The sequence below is a fragment of the Bombus affinis genome, unplaced genomic scaffold (genome assembly GCF_024516045.1).
Source record: "Bombus affinis isolate iyBomAffi1 unplaced genomic scaffold, iyBomAffi1.2 ctg00000906.1, whole genome shotgun sequence".
NCBI classification, from domain to species: domain Eukaryota; kingdom Metazoa; phylum Arthropoda; class Insecta; order Hymenoptera; family Apidae; genus Bombus; species Bombus affinis.
The window spans coordinates 22,501-30,000 of NW_026109431.1; the positions used below are offsets into that span (position 1 = coordinate 22,501).

General features: G+C 45.4%; 1 non-coding gene across 1 annotated transcript; it reads right to left on the reverse strand.

The window, feature by feature from the left end:
• Positions 1-6,802: 6,802 nt before the first annotated feature.
• LOC126928395 (5.8S ribosomal RNA) lies at positions 6,803-6,957 on the reverse strand. The gene has a single exon (XR_007716610.1). It is a non-coding gene; the product is annotated as a 5.8S ribosomal RNA (ribosomal RNA).
• Positions 6,958-7,500: the final 543 nt, after the last annotated feature.

Genomic DNA, 7,500 nt, shown 5'->3' on the forward strand with positions numbered 1-7,500 from the left:
CGCAGAGTATATCTCTACGCACGAAGAGACGGAGTGGGCATTAGATCCCTGGGGCTATTCGAGTAAAACGTCTTAAGAAAAGACGGTTGTACGGCAAAATTCCGCACCGTTACCAAGTTTACTTTTATCTGAGGCTGTTCTACTTCTCTCCTCTCTCGACCGAGTTCCCATATTTGCTTTCTCTCAGTCTCGCCAAAATAATATTCATTTAAGACGACGTCGGGGGCGCGGACATCGTGCTCATCGAAAACCTGCAAACGTATGCAAATCTGCTGATATGAAAAAAAAATCGGTCACGAGGACAACACTACGTATATATATGTCGGGTTGGCGTTACGATTAGAGTTAGGGTTAAGGGCGTAAACGAATCCCTATTGACACTAGACGTGATCACTATGCAATAGAGGAGATATTTACTAGTGCAAACATGACCATGTTGGAATTGGACAAGTAATCGCGATAATTTGATACTCGAGAAGCTAATGACAATGATCTTAGGCTCAATAACGAATCCACGGTCAACGGGATGACGAACTCTACTCTTCTTTAGCGTCTAAGTTGTACTCAATGTTAATGCATGGGGCCATCACTACGTATCCGAGAGTTACTTGAATCGTCGTCGAGATCGTACCGGATAGTAACTCTCCGTCTCGACGATGCCGTCGAGGAAAACTATAATGGGTGGGTCTAAGGACATGAGATCCTCGGATTCGTCAAAGAAAGCTTTCGTTCCAAAGGTGAGGGAAATTAGCGCTGTTGCTAATTGGTCGATCTCCATATCGGCGTTTTGAAAGAGATGCTGGCCGCCCTTGAGGGGAGGTTGTTGACGGGGGCATCGTTCGTGGAAGATAGGCTTCTCCTATCGTCCCGTAGTTGCAACAAGGACTGTTTGTCTAAATGAAGAACTTTGCTTGACTAAATCTTAAGATTTATTGCGGGTCCTCAAGTTAGCTAAACATACTGCGGAGGTATATTGACATCTGGAGATCATCTTACCCGAAGGATAGGATCTGCGTGTGGCGAGCCACGGAACAGAAACCTTTGAAATATTTACTGCCACGTGTCGCTACGGCTATTTCTTTAAAGGAGAGGTATAGAGTTACTCTGTGCCTTTGTTAGATAAAACGTTCATCCCTTGACCGCGGCTACGTTCGGCGACTGGTTGTCGCCTCGAGCCCAAGCTCACTATCATAAACCTCGAACAATCGGAGCGACATTTGTTTAATCTAAATTACGACATTACGGTATTCCCGAGAATCCAAGGAGAGGTTCCGGTGTTTTTCCATCTCCGACACGGCCATTCTGACTATCACACGTCCTCGGGTGCAGCTACAAGATTGAGTCTTTCTAACATTAGGTTCGGTACAATTAGCATGTCTACAATTTAACTTAATGTCTAAATAAGCTGAGGGTCCGGTGTAACAACAAAATTTTGTTCGGAGGTTTGACAACAAAAGGAATAGAAGAGCACATGAATTAGTAACGTTGTAATTAGTATTGGAAGTGCTAGTTGCATCCTGTGGGTTATCAGTCGGGTCATAACGGCGAAATGGACCAGTCTCGATTTCGCACCCCAATGGATCTCGTTTTTCTAGATCGCACGACCGCACCAAACTTCGTAACACTATAGCTCATGGTGCGCGTGAACACATCACTTGCCCCTTAGTCGAGCTTCATAACACTATAGCTCATGGTGCGCGTGAACACATCACTTGCCCCTTAGTCGAGCTTCATAACACTATAGCTCATGGTGCGCGTGAACACATCACTTGCCCCTTTACCAAGCTTCATAACTCTATAGCTCATGGTGCGCGTGAACACATCACTTGCCCATTTACCAAGCTTCATAACTCTATAGCTCATGGTGCGCGTGAACACATCACTTGCCCATTTACCAAGCTTCATAACGTACTCCGTAAGGTGCTACGGTCTTTGTGCTAAGGATCTTCCGAGATCGAGGTGCTCATGTCGTCGTGGTCACTGTTATTGCCGTCACTACCGACGTCCAACTCAGCGGGAACGCGACTGTCCGGCATTTTTCTTAATCTGTCGTGACTGTTTTTATACGATCGTTTGCCGTCTAGCGTTTTTAAAATATATCTATCTCGTTCCAAAATCTCGGTTATTACGAATGGACCCTTGAATTTTGGCTCTAGCTTGGTTTGGTTTCTTTTCTCATTTTTTTTGCGTAGTACGAAATCGCCGAGGTTAAACCTAACCACTTTAGCTTTGTTTCTATCAAAACTTTCTTTGTTGTACTGGGCTTTACTCTCTATGTTCTATACAGCCTGCTGTCTTACATCAGGGATATCGACTTCCTTTTCTTCGATATTGTCGGGTAGTAATAGGTCGTACGGTCTCGCTGTTCTACCGATTAGTAGTTGTAAAGGGCTCGAATTAGTCACGCGGTTGGTGGTGCAGTTCAACGCTAGCTGTATTTCCCCAATCGCGTCTTGCCACGGCCGCCCGGTCGTTTCTACTGTCGTGAACGTATTTTCAATGTACGCATAACACGCTCTACCTGTCTATTGGCTCTATCATCGGTCGCTGTCGGGTGAACTTTAATTCGTTTGCTTTCGCAGAATTCTCGAAATTCACTACCTTTAAAACATCTTTCCTGATCTGCTATTATCCGGCAGGGACTTCCGAATAAAATATAGCGGGTTTAAGCGCTTTAATGGTGTTACGGAAATCTATCTTACGAGTACGATGCAGGTATACGAATTTAGTGAACACATCGATCAAAACAATGACGTACTCCTTTGAATCGCTTTTACCACTCAACTTGCCTGTTATGTCCATGTGGACCGTATGCCAGGGTATGCTGGTCTTAGGTATAGGATGTAGTTCGGCTTGTATCTTACCTGAACTAGCTTTCGAAACTTGACAAGCATGACAGTTCTCAATGAATCGGCGAACGTACTTCGCCATCCCTTCGAACCAGTAATACTCGTACAGTCTCTCGAGCGTTTTCTCCCAACCTAAGTGCATAATTGACTGGTGCACATAGTTAATAACAGACTATCTAAAACCTCTTAGGACTATAGGTAAACAGAGAGTCCTGCCTTTTCTTTGTATCCTACGGTAAAGAGTACCGGACCGTAATTCATATGTATTCGCGATGTCTTCCGCGAGCTCATCGTTTTGCAATTTCTTGACGATTCCCAAGGTTTGAGAATCACGACGTTGTTCGGCTAATCGCCAGTATTCCGATATTTCGGCCAGATTGATTTCTTTCTCCGCAATTTTATCAATTTTACGGTGGTCTAAATCTACGGGGTTTCGCGAGAAGAAATCTACGTGGGCTGTCCGTTTACTTTCCAGATACATAATGTCAAAAAAACAAAAGTCTGCAAGTAGGCCCATCACCGATGGTCCCTGTCATTTAAATGTACTTTGTTACTCGACGCTTTCGACGAGTCGCAATCCGTGACGACAAGAAATTCCCGCCCATGTAGATAGTGACGGAAACGCTCGACTGCGTTTACGACTGCTAACGTCTCTAGTTCGCAGGAATTATACCTAGATTCTGCGAGGGTAGTTCTTTTACTGTAATACTCTATTACTTTGCCTTTACCTTCGACTTGATGCGTCAAAATCGCCCCGTAACTCTCTCCGAGCTAGCGTCAGTATGTAGTTCTATCGGGTAATTGGGGTCGAATATCATTAACACCGGCGCGTCGGTCAGGGCGGAAACTGCCTGTTGTCTTATTTTCTCGTGCCTATCTGTCCAAGTTATATTTCTGTTATTCGAGATGAGCGCATACAGGGGTTTCATTACCTGTGAGAATTTAGGGATGAACTTTCGGAAGTACGAAGCTAACCCTATGAACTGCCTGAACTGTGTGACGGCTGTTGGCACAGGAAAAAGCTTAAGGTGTGTATTTTACCCGGGTTCGGACGAACTTCTTCGTTATGAATTACATATCTCAAACAGAGCACCGATGTCTTTAGAAAAGGAACAGTTCGCAATGTTAACAGAGAATCCTGCTTTTACGAGGGTATCTAATACGGTGTTCAATCTTCCTAAAGCTTGATCTATCGAGTCGGCAATAATTAGAACGTTATCGAAATAAATAACAACGTACGAATGAGCGAGGTCGCCTAGGGCCTTGCGAATGGCCCTCCGAAAGACGGACGGCGCAATTTTTCAGTTCAAACGGCATCGTTATCTACTCATATTGTCTGTCGGGAGTAACGAACGCTGTATACTCCGCTGAATTAGGATAAGTAGGAATTTTGGTGAAACCCGCTGGCCATATCCAGGCTAATAAAATATCTCGCCTCTTGCAATCTCGCGACTTGATCCGCAATAAGGAGTAAAGGGTACCGATCCGCGACGGTACTTTGATTTAGTTCTCGGGGATCCACTCATAATCTATCTGAGCCGTGTTCTTCTTCACGAGTTACGTAGGGCTCGCGAATGGCGAATTACTAGGCCTTATGATCTTTGCTTTAATTAAAACGCTTATTTTCTCACGTACCGCTCTTCGGTCCTCCTCGCTAAATCTATAAGGACTTCCTCGTACGGTGATGTTAGGATCAATTAATCGTATTTCTAACCGGCCTGTATTTACGCGAATACGTAGGGAATCCGTAACGAATGAATCTTTGAATTTGTCGAGAAGAGAAATTGATCGACTTTTATTATTACCATGTACATCAATGTCAGCTTCATTAACGACGATCTCGTTTGCAGTGGTTTCCTTACAGACATTAATTATTTTTGTTTTACACATAGCGAGGCTATTTTGTGTAATGTTACGTCAAAACCCAGACTTAGAGTTCCACAACTAATCGCGATATCATATTTTAGATAACTATCAGCAAGGACATGAGAAATTATCTTCGATGTAAAAATCATTAATACACACGATGAACAAATGGGAGGCGTATGTTTAATACAAGTATTTCCTGCTCCTCGCATTACTAATATGTCAGTCATTCTTTTGCCAGAAATCTCGAGGTCACGGACTCTTTAATTAGTGAACGCTCGGCTCCCGAATCGGAGTAAAAATGGAAACGACTCACCCAGATGACTTGATCTACCCGATGATGCTTCCAGTACGTAGAAGTCGACTCGCCACTCGTTATTGAAATTATGGTTTTCTTTCATAATCAGGTTAACAGTTACGCCCCGTGCAGCGGGGTCGGAACGTGCGATTTTAAGGGTTAAAACGTGGTAGCGAAAACTTGTTAGGTTTCACACTCGATTTTGCACTAGCGACTGGGTTACTCGCGCACGATGGTCGTAAGTTCTAGCACTGTTATAATCGGCACTGATCCCACTTCTGATGTCGGGTTGGCGTTACGATTAGAGTTAGGGTTAAGGGCGTAAACGAATCCCTATTGACACTAGACGTGATCACTATGCAATAGAGGAGATATTTACTAGTGCAAACATGACCATGTTGGAATTGGACAAGTAATCGCGATAATTTGATACTCGAGAAGCTAATGACAATGATCTTAGGCTCAATAACGAATCCACGGTCAACGGGATGACGAACTCTACTCTTCTTTAGCGTCTAAGTTGTACTCAATGTTAATGCATGGGGCCATCACTACGTATCCGAGAGTTACTTGAATCGTCGTCGAGATCGTACCGGATAGTAACTCTCCGTCTCGACGATGCCGTCGAGGAAAACTATAATGGGTGGGTCTAAGGACATGAGATCCTCGGATTCGTCAAAGAAAGCTTTCGTTCCAAAGGTGAGGGAAATTAGCGCTGTTGCTAATTGGTCGATCTCCATATCGGCGTTTTGAAAGAGATGCTGGCCGCCCTTGAGGGGAGGTTGTTGACGGGGGCATCGTTCGTGGAAGATAGGCTTCTCCTATCGTCCCGTAGTTGCAACAAGGACTGTTTGTCTAAATGAAGAACTTTGCTTGACTAAATCTTAAGATTTATTGCGGGTCCTCAAGTTAGCTAAACATACTGCGGAGGTATATTGACATCTGGAGATCATCTTACCCGAAGGATAGGATCTGCGTGTGGCGAGCCACGGAACAGAAACCTTTGAAATATTTACTGCCACGTGTCGCTACGGCTATTTCTTTAAAGGAGAGGTATAGAGTTACTCTGTGCCTTTGTTAGATAAAACGTTCATCCCTTGACCGCGGCTACGTTCGGCGACTGGTTGTCGCCTCGAGCCCAAGCTCACTATCATAAACCTCGAACAATCGGAGCGACATTTGTTTAATCTAAATTACGACATTACGGTATTCCCGAGAATCCAAGGAGAGGTTCCGGTGTTTTTCCATCTCCGACATATATATATATATATATATATAATATATTCGATAACCGACACGAAGCGGTGCATAAGCGGGCGGTCGTACGAAAGGACGACTCACGACGCCGCTAGCACTCACGCAGGTCCGTGACGGTTCTCTCCGCTCTTATTCGTATCCTTCTTCGTGCGCTTCCTCCGACTCTGAAACGTTCTACGTATCGTAAGAACGACGGCGGGTTGTCGAAGGCACCAAGGGACAGAGAGAGACAGAGGTAGAGTTTCGTAGTGTCTCCCGTGAACACGATAGTTTATATATCGAGCATGCGTACGAATTGCACGGTCTCGACACGACCGCGACGAACGCCGACGAGCGTCCAACAATCGCTCGTACGTCGCGTACGTTCTCTCGCGTCCGCTCTTGTTCGTATCCTTCTTCGTGCGCTTCCTCCGACTCTGAAACGTTCTACGTATCGTAAGAACGACGGCGGGTTGTCGAAGGCACCAAGGGACAGAGAGAGACAGATAGAGAGGAACGACACGCAACGCAAGCAGTCTTAGGTTTACGTGAGCAACCCTCAGCCAGGCGTGGTCCAGGAATTGTATCCGTGGACCGCAATGTGCGTTCGAAATGTCGATGTTCATGTGTCCTGCAGTTCACACGTTGACGCGCAATTAGCTGCGTTCTTCATCGACCCACGAGCCAAGTGATCCACCGTTCAGGGTAATCTTTTCATATATTTTTTAAAACTCTTGTACTCCATGTACTCTTAATACTCGGTTCGAGCGAAGCCGAGATCCGACACGACCGACCAACGGGAATCGGACGCGCAGAAGTCGCCGGAAGATCGACGACACGAAAACGTTCGAAAATGAAATCCGACGAACGCGCGAAGATACGCGCGTCCGCCGGCCGGGCGAAAAGTACATTATGATATATAACAACCATCGAGATCGAAGCTCCGTTCGTCAGGAAACGACGGGGATATAACACCCGATTCTGAATCCTCTGTGCAGCACACGATCTCGCGAAGAAATACGCACGGTGGCTAGCCCATATATATATATATGTGTGTGTGTGTATATATAATACGATATGCATTCCTCTCGTCCAATTATTCAAGAAAAAGAGCGTGCGCCTCCATCGTTCGGGTGATGTAAAGATTCGATGGGACTCGCGCGACCCTCGGCCTCGAGCGGTCTTTCCTCCCAATATCCAGAAGCCGAGCTTTGAAAAAACTCTAGCGACGGCACGGGTGTCCGACTCACG